General features: G+C 38.6%; 1 long non-coding RNA gene across 1 annotated transcript; it reads right to left on the reverse strand.

The window, feature by feature from the left end:
• Positions 1 to 3,181: 3,181 nt before the first annotated feature.
• On the reverse strand, positions 3,182 to 8,553 carry LOC131129005 (uncharacterized). The gene is made up of 6 exons (XR_009129742.1): positions 8,428 to 8,553; positions 7,623 to 7,686; positions 4,626 to 4,675; positions 4,366 to 4,433; positions 4,123 to 4,230; positions 3,182 to 3,990 (listed from the first exon to the last, which is right to left on the reverse strand). It is a non-coding gene; the product is annotated as an uncharacterized LOC131129005 (long non-coding RNA).
• Positions 8,554 to 11,754: the final 3,201 nt, after the last annotated feature.

The raw sequence follows: 11,754 nt of genomic DNA on the forward strand, positions 1-11,754 counted from the left end.
ACGCCTTTAAATGATCCAGAGGTTGAGTGCTCCTCCTGGATGCCAATAGGACCTGCTGGGCGCACACCTGCTCGAGCAGGTTAAGATAAATGCCACTGGCCACTTGGGCATCTGGCCCTGCATTAATATTTAACAGTCCGGCTCTCATCTCCTCCACGCTGAAGGTGGGGAAGGTGCCAAACCCCTAAGACATATCGCAGCTTAATATGGATTTGTGCAAACCAAGGAAATGGAAGAAAGGTACTAGCATGGCGAGGATCGGACTGCATGTTAAATTTGAAAGCTGCCAAGACATAAGTTGAACTTTAAATTTGGGAGAAAACTTGCACAATATAAATAAATGCAACTCTAATGTCCGAATCCAAATTTGTAGGAAACAAATAAGTCCTAAGGTTAGCACGCAGGCCTCACAGCTAGAAGACCCAAGTTCAATTCCACTCTCGGCCATCTCTGTGTGGAGTCGGCCGTGCATGCGTGGGCTTTCCCCGGGTACTCCGGTTTCCTCCCACATTCCAAAAACACGCTAGGTTAATTAGCGACTCCAAATTGTCCATAGGTATGAATGTGAGTGTGAATGGTTGTTTGTCTATATGTGCCCTGTGATTGGCTGGCCACCAGTCCAGGGTGTACCCCGCCTCTCGCCCGAAGACAGCTAGGATAGGCTCCAGCACCCCCGCTACCCTCATGAGGATAAGCGGTAGAAAATGAATGAATGAATGAATGAATTTTAGAGCCCTCTAGACATGAAGTAACACCCCTATAGTGAACTTTTTACTCATATTACCCAATATAGTAGACACAATTAGAAAAAAGATGTTTTTACGCTGCATGGTGGACGAATGATTAGCGCGAGGGCCTCACAGCTAGGAGACCCGAGTGCAATTCCACCCTCGGCCATCTCCGTTTGGAGTTTGCATGTTCTCCCCGTGCATGCGTGGGTTTTCCCCGGGTACTCCGGTTTCCTCCCACATTCCAAAAACATGCTAGGTTAATTGGCGACTCCAAATTGTCCATAGGTATGAATGTGAGTGTGAATGGTTGTTTGTCTATATGTGCCCTGTGATTGGCTGGCCACCAGTCCAGGGTGTACCCCGCCCCTCTCGCCCGAAGACAGCTGGGATAGGCTCCAGCACCCCCGCGACCCTCGTGAGGATAAACCGGTAGAAAATTAATGGAGCAAAAGTTTCCAAATGAGATGTCAAACAGCATCTTTGACAGAATTTTCTTCCGTTTTTTTATGTTCGACTTCCATTGTAATAAGATGTTCAGCTCTTATTGTATAACCTTACATGTGATAAAAGATGACTAGTGTGTCATAACCCAGCTTTGTCTTCCTGTTTCATGTATTATGTGACTGTCAGTAAAAAAATAAAAAAAGATCCCAAGCCTTTACCAGCATAAAATGTCAAGAATGTAATCTGACAGTTTTAACTTTCTTGAGGTTAGCGTGTCGCTTTGAATCACAATGTTGCCCGATGGAGCTAATTGCCAGTCAATGAGATATTTGCAACTCGTTACAGGAGTTCAGAACAAGAATTAGGTCCTGTTGACTTGTGAACGTTTAAATTCCAAATGCAACTCCACAGGAAAGAATTTATCACATGATCGGAAGATAATATGATGGATTGATTGACATCCGTGCAAGGCCGCTATGTCCATAAACGAAGCAATGAGGCAGCTATGATGCCAGTTCGATGAGACGCCATCTTAGCATCACAACCCAGCGGCACACCATCAGGTCAACCCGACCTCCTTACACTCCATTTCCACATCATAACGAGTAGCCATTTTCCATTTGGTTTTTTTCACCATACCTGAAAATAAGAGGGTCGTAAAAAAAAACACGTGTAATCTCGCTAAGCTTCAATTAAAGCAAGATTTGCAGGTTGTATATGTTTCACGAACATAGATAGAGGTTTTATCTCCTTCTAGCAATCGCTCCGGGTTCATCCCACTTAAACTAATAGCATAAACCTCAAGGGTGCCTTTTAGCGTCACTGTATTCCTTGTCTGCCTTTCACAGGTCTGTGGCCTTTCATGCAGCAGCAATATCAGTTTATCCCATGCTAATGGCCAACCGCCTCCGAGACAGCTCAGATTGAGATCACTTTGAATTATTTATATTCATTCTCCACAAAAGGCCCGCGGAGGGCACCTCTCCCACTCGTCAACACAGCCCAGTGTCCAGACTGTCACCGAGCCAGTGTCAATAGTCGGAGTCAAACAGGGATCCCTGAGACAAACTCACAGAGTGTACGTGGATGACCTTCGCCAGTAATGCAAGTACATTGGACCTTCGTAACTTCATGACTTTGGTGCTTTGTATACCCTGATACAAAGCTATCGGTGATAATAGAATGGTGCATGCAAATGCATGGATTCAGGGTAAATTTTACTGTTAACTCGTACTACAAGTAACTCACGGGTATTTCAAGGTCTATTCATTCATTTTCGACCGCTTTTCCTCACAAGGGTTGCGGAGGGTGCTGGAGCCTATGCCAGCTGTCTTCGGGCGAGAGGCAGGGTACACCCTGGACTGGTGGCCGGCCAATCACAGGGCACATATAGACAAACAACCATTCACACTCACATTCATACCTATGGACAATTTGGAGTCACTAATTAACCTAGCATGTTTTTGGAATGTGGGAGGAAACCGGAGTACCCGGAGAAAACCCACGCATGCACGGGGAGAACATGCAAATTCCACACAGAGATGGCCGAGGGTGGAATTGAACCCGGGTGTCCTAGCTGTGAGTCCCTCGAACTCATCACTCATCCGCCATGCAGCATAAAAAAACATCTTATTTTCTCTTATTATGTCTACTATATTGGGTAATATGAGTGTAAAGTTCACTATAGGGGTGTTACTTCATGTCTAGAGGGCTCTAAAATTCATTCATTCAGTCATTTTCTACCGCTTATCCTCACGAGGGTCGCAGGTGTGCTGGAGCCTATCCCAGCTGTCTCCGGGCAAGAGGCGGGGTACACCCTGGACTGGTTGCCAGCCAATCACAGGACACGGGGAGAACATGCAAACTCAATTCACAAAGAGATGCCTGAGGGTGGAATCGAACTCGGGTCTCCTAGCTGTGTGGCATGCTCGCTAACCACTCTGACAGTTTTGATATTGAATTTTAAAAAATACAAATGAATTGTATTCTACTGCGTGATTGGCAGAAGTTAGGCTATGACAGACAGATTAGCTCTAAGCCTGTGAGTGTGCATGGTATGTTGAATAAATACAGGAAATACTTGAAAACAAAGCACTTGCTGGCAAAGAAATTGCTTATAAAATTGTATTTTTTTTTTCCAGTTACAAAACATTATATATCTGAATAACAATCCACAATGACCGCTAAAAGCTCCACCAAAAAGGACCATCCTGTGCAACCCCAGGCTGTGACACTTCATGATGCCAGCATGGACGCGTCATCCCTCACTGTCCTCCCAATATGGGTTTTGCTATCGTCTCCGAGGGCCCACTGTGTCTATATCATGTATGACAGCATGTTTTCCCAACATGGCTCCTTTTGTCAGCAGTCGATGAGGAGGACCGAGCTAACGTTTGCCTGCTACTGCTGACTCCCCCTTTTGAGACGACATTAATGTATCCACCTGCCAGGCAGCAATATGCTATACACTCAGCAGTCCCTCAATCATCCCACTTCACCATAACCAGATGGTTTCAGAACAGAGAGTTATTGATAAAATATGGAATTGCTTTATAGTTTACTGGTGACATGAAGGATAATGGCTATGTGACCTGTTGAGTACAGTTTTGTGCAGAATTATTGGAACAGTGAGGTCAATTTGTTTATGCAGTTGTCGCTCATTTTCAGCGAATATAGCAAATTTTCTTAAAAAAAAAAATAAATAAACATGATTAGAGCACTGTAGATATGAAATAACACCCCTATAGGAGACAGAATTTAGAGGTGAAAACAACATGAACAGGTGATCATCTTGTGTTCTCAGCATACAGTAAGTCTAAAAGAAAATTTAACATGAATTGTAAATAAAATAAATATATCATTTATTTTGTACCATTTACGGCCATTAACAACACAATGAGGAACACACCGTCCAGGTAATGATAAGATCCTGTTGCTACATATTTACCTGTAATACCTCTCGCCCCGAAGACAGCCGGGATAGGTTCCAGCACCCCACAGGAATACCACAGAATAGAAGTTCTCAGGTTTTTTGGACTGGTGCGATACTGCAAGTCTGCATATTTGAAGGACGTGTGTAAAATAATGTAAACATTGACTTCATCCTGTTATGGGCATGCATAGTAGTGACCCCAACATGCAGACACAGGAACATTTTTCAGGTAAAAATAATAATTTTTAATCGACTCACCAACTCGTAAGACTCGTAACTCCACAGTCAAGGAACCAACCAACAACGGGAGGAGCACACACCTGAACCTAAATAGGAGAAAGGAAATTGGTAACAGGTGTGGAAGAAAGGAGGACAGGAAATGAGACACAAAAGGAAGTGAATGAAAAAATAAGAGCGTCTAATGCAGGACTAAACTAGACAGGGAATAACAAAGGAAATGGAGACAAAATAAGAGCATAGAAATCGGAGACAAAGGAAAAGGAGGAAAACATAAAGACCTGTCACGAGGGGGTGCAGTCCGGATCGTGAAACAACCATTTGGAATGTCCTGAAGAAGAAAAAAAAACACTGATGTACGAAATAAGAGACATCGAACACGTAGACCAAGGAAAACATTGGTACTTGATGACAAAATATCGTAAGAACTGTAAAAAAAAAAAAAACACCAAAAGATTTATGGACTGACGAGTTTTTAAGGCTTTGAAAAAAAACCCTATAATAACCATAAATAAAGTTGGATTTTTTGGGAGGGGAATATTTGTTTTGCAGAAACGTTCTACTTTCTCGATATTATTGGAATTAAAAGAAAATTTAAGTTGAAATTAAAAAAAAAAAAAACAACAGTGTAAATGTATTTTTTTTACAAGAACTAAGTCAAAATATTAAGAGAAAAAAGTATTCTAATGAGAATTTAAAATGTAATGAGGAATGTTATTTTGTTGTCATTATAGGAGTAAATATTAAAGAAAAACTATGAATTTATGTAAAAATGTTTTGAAAGGTAAATAAAAATGTCATAGTGTGGAAATATGGTAAATATGGTAAAGTATGGTATGGTAAGTATGGTAAATATTATGGAAATAAAGTCCTACAGGCTGCATGGTGGATGAGTGGTTAGCGCACAGGCCTCACAGCTAGTAGACCTGAGTTCAATTCCACCGTCGGCATGTTCTCCCCGTGCATGTGTGGGTTTTCTCCGGGTACTCCGGTTTCCTCACACATTCCAAAAACATGTTAAGTTAATTGGCAACTCCAAATTGTCCTTAGGTATGAATGTGAGTGTGAATGGTTGTTTGTCTATATGTGCCCTGTGATTGGCTGGCCACCAGTCCAGGGTGTACCCCGCCTCTCACCTGAAGACAGCTGGGATGGGCTCCAGCATGCCTATCTACATGTGTTGCTTTTCCAAAATATCAAAGTGGCCTTTGCATCCTTTCATTCATTCATTCATTCATTTTCTACCGCTTTTCCTCACGAGGGTCGCGGGGGTTGCTGGAGCCTATCCCAGCTTTCATTTTGTATTATTATTTATTTATTATTATTGTAAGAACTGTAAAGAAACACCAAAAGTTTTATTGAATGACAAGTTTTTAAGGCTTAACTCTGTAGTTTTTGGCAACCGGCGACCGGTCCGGGGTCCAAAGACAGCTGGGATAGGCTCCAGCATACCCCTGCAACCCTAATGAGGTTAAGTGGTATAGAAAATGGATGGAAGGATGCACTTAGTGGCATCACATTGTGTGTTGATTCATTATATGACCTGACAGTTTAAGCGGCGATTTATTGCCTATATGAGTATCGGTTGATATCGGTTGATATCGGTTGATATTGGACATCGAGCATCCCCGGATTTAATGGTGTTCTCCACTGCGGGTTAATTGTGCTGATTTGAAGGAACAAGCATCGTGCTCCCATTTATACATTACGTTTTCCAGAGCATTAAGTCTGTGGATTCTATTTTATACAGTATGACATGAAATGCTTGTACTACGCTACCTGAAAGATAGTCGCTAATGAACTCTCATAAATAACCTAAATGGCAAGGGCTGTAGCCATTTTTGGATCATTAGCACAGCTAGGTGTCAGGCAATTGTTTTCCCCTGCAATTTAATTGTGATCCTATGGTTTCTTTGCTGCCTCTGTGTTTAAAATAATTACTTTTTTATAGGTTACATTTCATCATCCTCCTGTGATAATAACTCTCGGAATGTTTGAAGTAGTTCCAGTTCTTTTGGAGACTACCTGGGAAGCTTATTTTACTATTCCAAGTGCAGGAAAAAAAAAAAAAAACACAGTGAGAACCTATGAGGATTACGTGTGAGCACAGATGGGTTCTATTTAGATGTGTCATGCACAAACACTTATCTCCTAAGAACATCACAAGAGGCCACACTGGGATACACTAGATATCCTCCCAAGTATCTGTCATGGATCACTGATGAAAAGAAGCTGCAAAAGTTTCGAATGACTACATTTTCTACAGTGTTGCCTTGTTTAGCCATCATCATCACCATCACTGAGTTGGCCTTCAGACAACAGCGATCCGCATTGGTGGCAATTGATGCATCTGCACAACCTGAAGCTTTTAAGCTTTAATCCGTAGATGCTATCTTATGGTTACTGGGCTGCAGTCAGCGTCAGTAGGGGTCTTAATTTGGTCCAGGATAAGCCTGTGTTTTCACAGACAGATTAGAGCAGGGGTCTCAAACTCAATTTACCTGGGGGCCACTGGAGCTAGGGTCTGGGTGAGGCTGGGCCGCATCAGGTTAAAAAAAAATAAAAAATAATAAAAAATAAAAAAAAATAAAAAAATAATAATAAAAACATAAACATCATAGAAATATTAATATATATTAAATATTAAATATATATATATATATATATATATATATATATATATATATATATATATATATATATATATATATATATATATATATATATATATATATATATATATATATATATATATATATATATATATATATATATATATATATATATATATATATATATATATATATATATATATATAATAGTCTTCAATGCTTCTGCTATACCCTCCACTTTTTCAGTGCTTTGGTTCCGGTTCCTGATAAAACATTAAATTATAATAAATTATTATAAATTATTATAAATTAATTTCTATTTAATATTAAATTATTAAATGAATGTTTCATGTTCATTTTTATTTTTTGAAACAAAATAAGATGGAAAAATGAATAAGCAAATCAAAAACCAAATGAAACAAATGAAACAAATGAACAAATAAATTTGTTTTTATTATTAAATAAATGTTTCATGTTAATTTTTATTTTTCGAATCAAAATAAGATGGAAAAATAAATAAGCAAATCAAAAAACAAATTAAACTTTCATTATAGGAGCAAATATTAAAGAAAAATTATAAATTTATGTAAATATGTTTTGAAAGGCAAATAAAAGTCATAATATGGAAATAAAGTAAATATTATGGAAATAGAAATTAAGTCCTACCGAGTGGTTAGCGCGCAGTCCTCACAGCTAGTAGACCCAAGATCAATTCCACCGTCGGCCATGTCTGTGTGGAGTTTGAGAATAAGCGGTAGAAAATGAATGAATGAATGAATAATTTAATTATTTTTTGTCAAAAACAATCTTTTACAGCATTGGGAAAAAGGCCTTTATCCCATCTATTTGCTTTATGTGTTTGTTTCCATTTCAAGAGCTAGAATTTAGCTGCACGGTGGACAAGTGGTTATCGCGCAGGTTAATTGGTGACTCCAAATTGCCCACAGGTATGAATGTGAGTGTGAATGGTTGTTTGGATAAGCAATAATACATCTTAACATATCTACATTTGTTGCTTTCCAAAATATCAAAGTGGTCCTTGCATTATTTCATTTTTTATTATGAGGTCCTCAGTGGAAAAAGTTTGGACACCCCCTGTATTAAAGCAAAACATGAATTTGACACGGACTAACCTCGTCACATTGTCAATCATAACGTTAACGGTTGAGATGTTTCCCGTCATGCACATCAAAGCTCAAACACTTCCTGCTCAGCAAGACAGTTCCGTGTAAACAGGAAGCCCACGCCTGCACCGGTCCTGATGTGTTTGTCATCAAGGAGACTTTCAAAGTTGTGATCATTTCTCAGGTATGTCCCCGGAGAGGTAATTAAATCCACCCATATGTAGTAAAACGATGCATGGCCATTGAAAAGTATGCTATTCTCATGGCCCTCATCTTGTGTTGACATTAAATATAATGTGTAAGATGAAGAGACTGAAACGAAAATAATACAAAACACATAAACTTACCTTAATGGCTGCACACAAGCCTGAGGAGGGAATTTTCAAGATGATCTTTAACCTTTAGCATCTATTAGCTCTTAAATAGCGTTGCAAACAACTGATCTTATTTTCTATGGGTGTAACGACTATACGTGCGCGTGTGGAAACGACGATTTTACAGAAAAGTAGTTCCGCCTCATTAATTTATATGAATCTAGGTAGGAACCAAAAACGAAAATAGGTAGGAACTTAAAACTGACTGCATACACTGAGAAGTAGTTACAATAGGTATAATTTTTAAATATTTTTCTGCTTCCAGTGGTGACACCTTGCAATTTTTTTATGCGTTTACACAGATGCAAGCAAGAAGGAGCAACAATGGGCGAGTAAGACTGCGGTTGCAATGATTCATGGGTTTCAATCTGGGCTGACCACAAGAGTTCTTTGCACTGCAAAACACGAAAACAAAACAACCATAACTTATGATAACAGCTTCAAATAACCGTCTATGCTCAAGAGCACATTTGTCATTATTTATTATTAGAATTTAAGCAATGGCTGGAGCCTGTCCAAGCTGTCGTGTGGGGGGAAAAAAAGGTTGGCTGTTCCTGCGACTTATACTCCAGAGCGACTTATAAATGGAAAATATACATATATAATTTCACAGACAGCCACAAGACGGCACTCCTTTAGCTTATAAAGACAACTGAAAAAATTCAAACAAAAAAAATCATATTCTGCAGATTACAAACCGCAAGTAGTGAATGTGTTACATAATGTGTTATATAAACACTGGACACCTTTTCTGTTCATGTTTATTTTTTGTGTCGCTGAATTACCATTGTGTTAGCATATTTATTGTTAGAACTCGCCTTCCAAGATGACATAATGTCTGTTTTGGTCAAGTAGTTTGTAAATAAATTAGCCAAAAAAATGTATTAAAAATGTATTAAAAATGTATTAAAATGTATTAAAATGTAATAAAAAAAACTCTTTCAAATTTATTTATTTATTTATTTATTTATTTATTTATTTATTTATTTATTTATTTATTTATTTATTTATTTATTTATTTATTTATATTAATTTATTAGAAATGTATACTCCAGTGCAACTTATTTATGTTTTTTGTCATTATTAATTATTATAATTTAAGCAATGGCTGGAGCCTATCACAGCTGACTTGTGGGGAAAAAAAGGTTGTTCTCAACTGGTTTGACTGCAGGACCCGCCATTAACCCGAAATGACCAACAACCCACAAGTTGAGAATCACTGGCATAAAGTCTGGACTGGTTGTCTGTAGATTTGAAATATGAATAAAATCAAAGGTTGAACAGCTTCATGCAATATCTGGTGTTCAACTGGAGGATACAAACCTGTAACCTTTGCAGAGAACTATTTTGAAGGAGAGCAGATGGGTGCATGTCTTGATGGGAAAATGAGATGTGGACCATATGAGCAGAGATGGAATCAAAGTGTTTTAGATCAGCATCCAGGGTCCTGTCCTACATAAAACCCATGAGAACAACCCTGGTAATATACACACGATACATTTGCCTCTTTTGAGTCAATAATTCAACTCCGATTCACATTAAAAAAAAAAGTTCAAAAGACTTTTTTTTTTTTTTTTTACAGTGTTATAAAGTTTGCTTTCAAACGTCTGGTTACTTTTCTGTTTCATGTCGGACAGATTTGAATTGTGTGTAGTATATTTCCTGGTTTTGCTCCTTAACGTGGGCCTATAGTGATGGAAACGCTGATCCCCAGCTGTGCCGGCCGAGCCAGTGAAGCAAAGCCAGTCTACCCAGTACGTATGGAAAATGGTAATGGTTTTATTTCATTTGAACATGCATCAGACTACAATTGAATGCATCACATAATCAGTTCCCAGTTCCACATGTCCAAAAGGAGTAGGAAGAAGCACAGCTTATTAAATCCTATCCCTCCATCTGGTACTTTTACAATCAGTAACTGTTACATTTGTTCACTTCCTGCTTTCCATAATACAGTCTAAGTTTTTTTTTATCACGTACCGAAGTACGGCGTGATATGACCATACAATAACATAATCAGTACCATAGTAACTGTCAATATAGTGATATATATATGTATATATTGCACATAATGACTGGACTTTAATTCTGTAAGTCCATAGTCAGATATTGTGAAGGGCTGTAAAATAACATTAGTAACAGACAGGAAACAGAACAGGAGGTAGCAGAGATTTCTCATTGGGAGTGACCAGGATGGATAGGATCATGATATAGTATGTCAGAAGCCTTGTAGATACAGTCAGAGAGGCCAGACTGAGATGGTTGGGACATGTCCAGAGGAGAGATAGTGAATATATTGGTAATAGTAATGGTTTAATTTCATTTGAACATGCATCAGATTACAATTGAATGCATCACATAATCAGTTCACAGTTCCACATGTCCAAAAGGAGTAGGAAGAAGCAAACCTTATTAAATCCTACCCCTCCATCTGGTACTTTTACAATCAGTAACTGTTACATTTGTTCACTTCCTGCTTTCCTAATATAGTTTATGATTTATTTTTATTTTTTTGTCATGTACCAAAGTACAAGGTGATATGAGCATCCAATGCCATAATGTGTACCATAGTAAGTGTCAATATAGTGATATATATAGCACATCATGACTGGTTCAAGACTCTTCATCCTTGTATTTAGCAAACATCAACTGCTTGTATTGTTTTTTTTTTAATTGGCTCATCGTTGTGAGACGCTTATGTTCCCATTACGTGACACATAAATCTGGGGGGACCGTGGAAACACGGCAAAAGGACCATGGCTGAAGTCAACACACCTGCAAATGACTAAACTGCTTCTCACCGCTCTGTTTACTTTGCAACGTTTGAAGGTCGTGTCTTTTGAGTAACACCAGCATAAGCAATAGTCGTATATCATGTCCCCCCATCGTAGATAATGTACACGCTGATCTTGCTGGTCGCATAACCTTGCAGGGGTGATATAGTAACCTATAGGTGCAGGATAATCCACATGCATGAGGAAAATGGAAGATTTGTGAGCCTTCGAGGGTCCTATGTCTTCCATATTGGACATAAGAGGTTCAAGTCTCCCTGACTTTAGTCTTACCACTAATAATAAATATACATTGGTAATAATTGATGTGCTTCACTGATAATATTCTGCAGCCCTTGAATGCCATAGTTGCTCTGAGACAATGGCAAAGGAATGGCAATTGAAGAGAGAAGGTTATGGTGCTGAATCTAATCGAATCAGAGGAGAAAGTCACTGTCACATGAGCAGGAAGTGGGGAGGAGCAAACCTTGTGTCAAAAACATTTTTTCCTGTGCATATTAATTTCTCA

The sequence above is a fragment of the Doryrhamphus excisus genome, chromosome 1 (genome assembly GCF_030265055.1).
Source record: "Doryrhamphus excisus isolate RoL2022-K1 chromosome 1, RoL_Dexc_1.0, whole genome shotgun sequence".
Classification (NCBI taxonomy): domain Eukaryota; kingdom Metazoa; phylum Chordata; class Actinopteri; order Syngnathiformes; family Syngnathidae; genus Doryrhamphus; species Doryrhamphus excisus.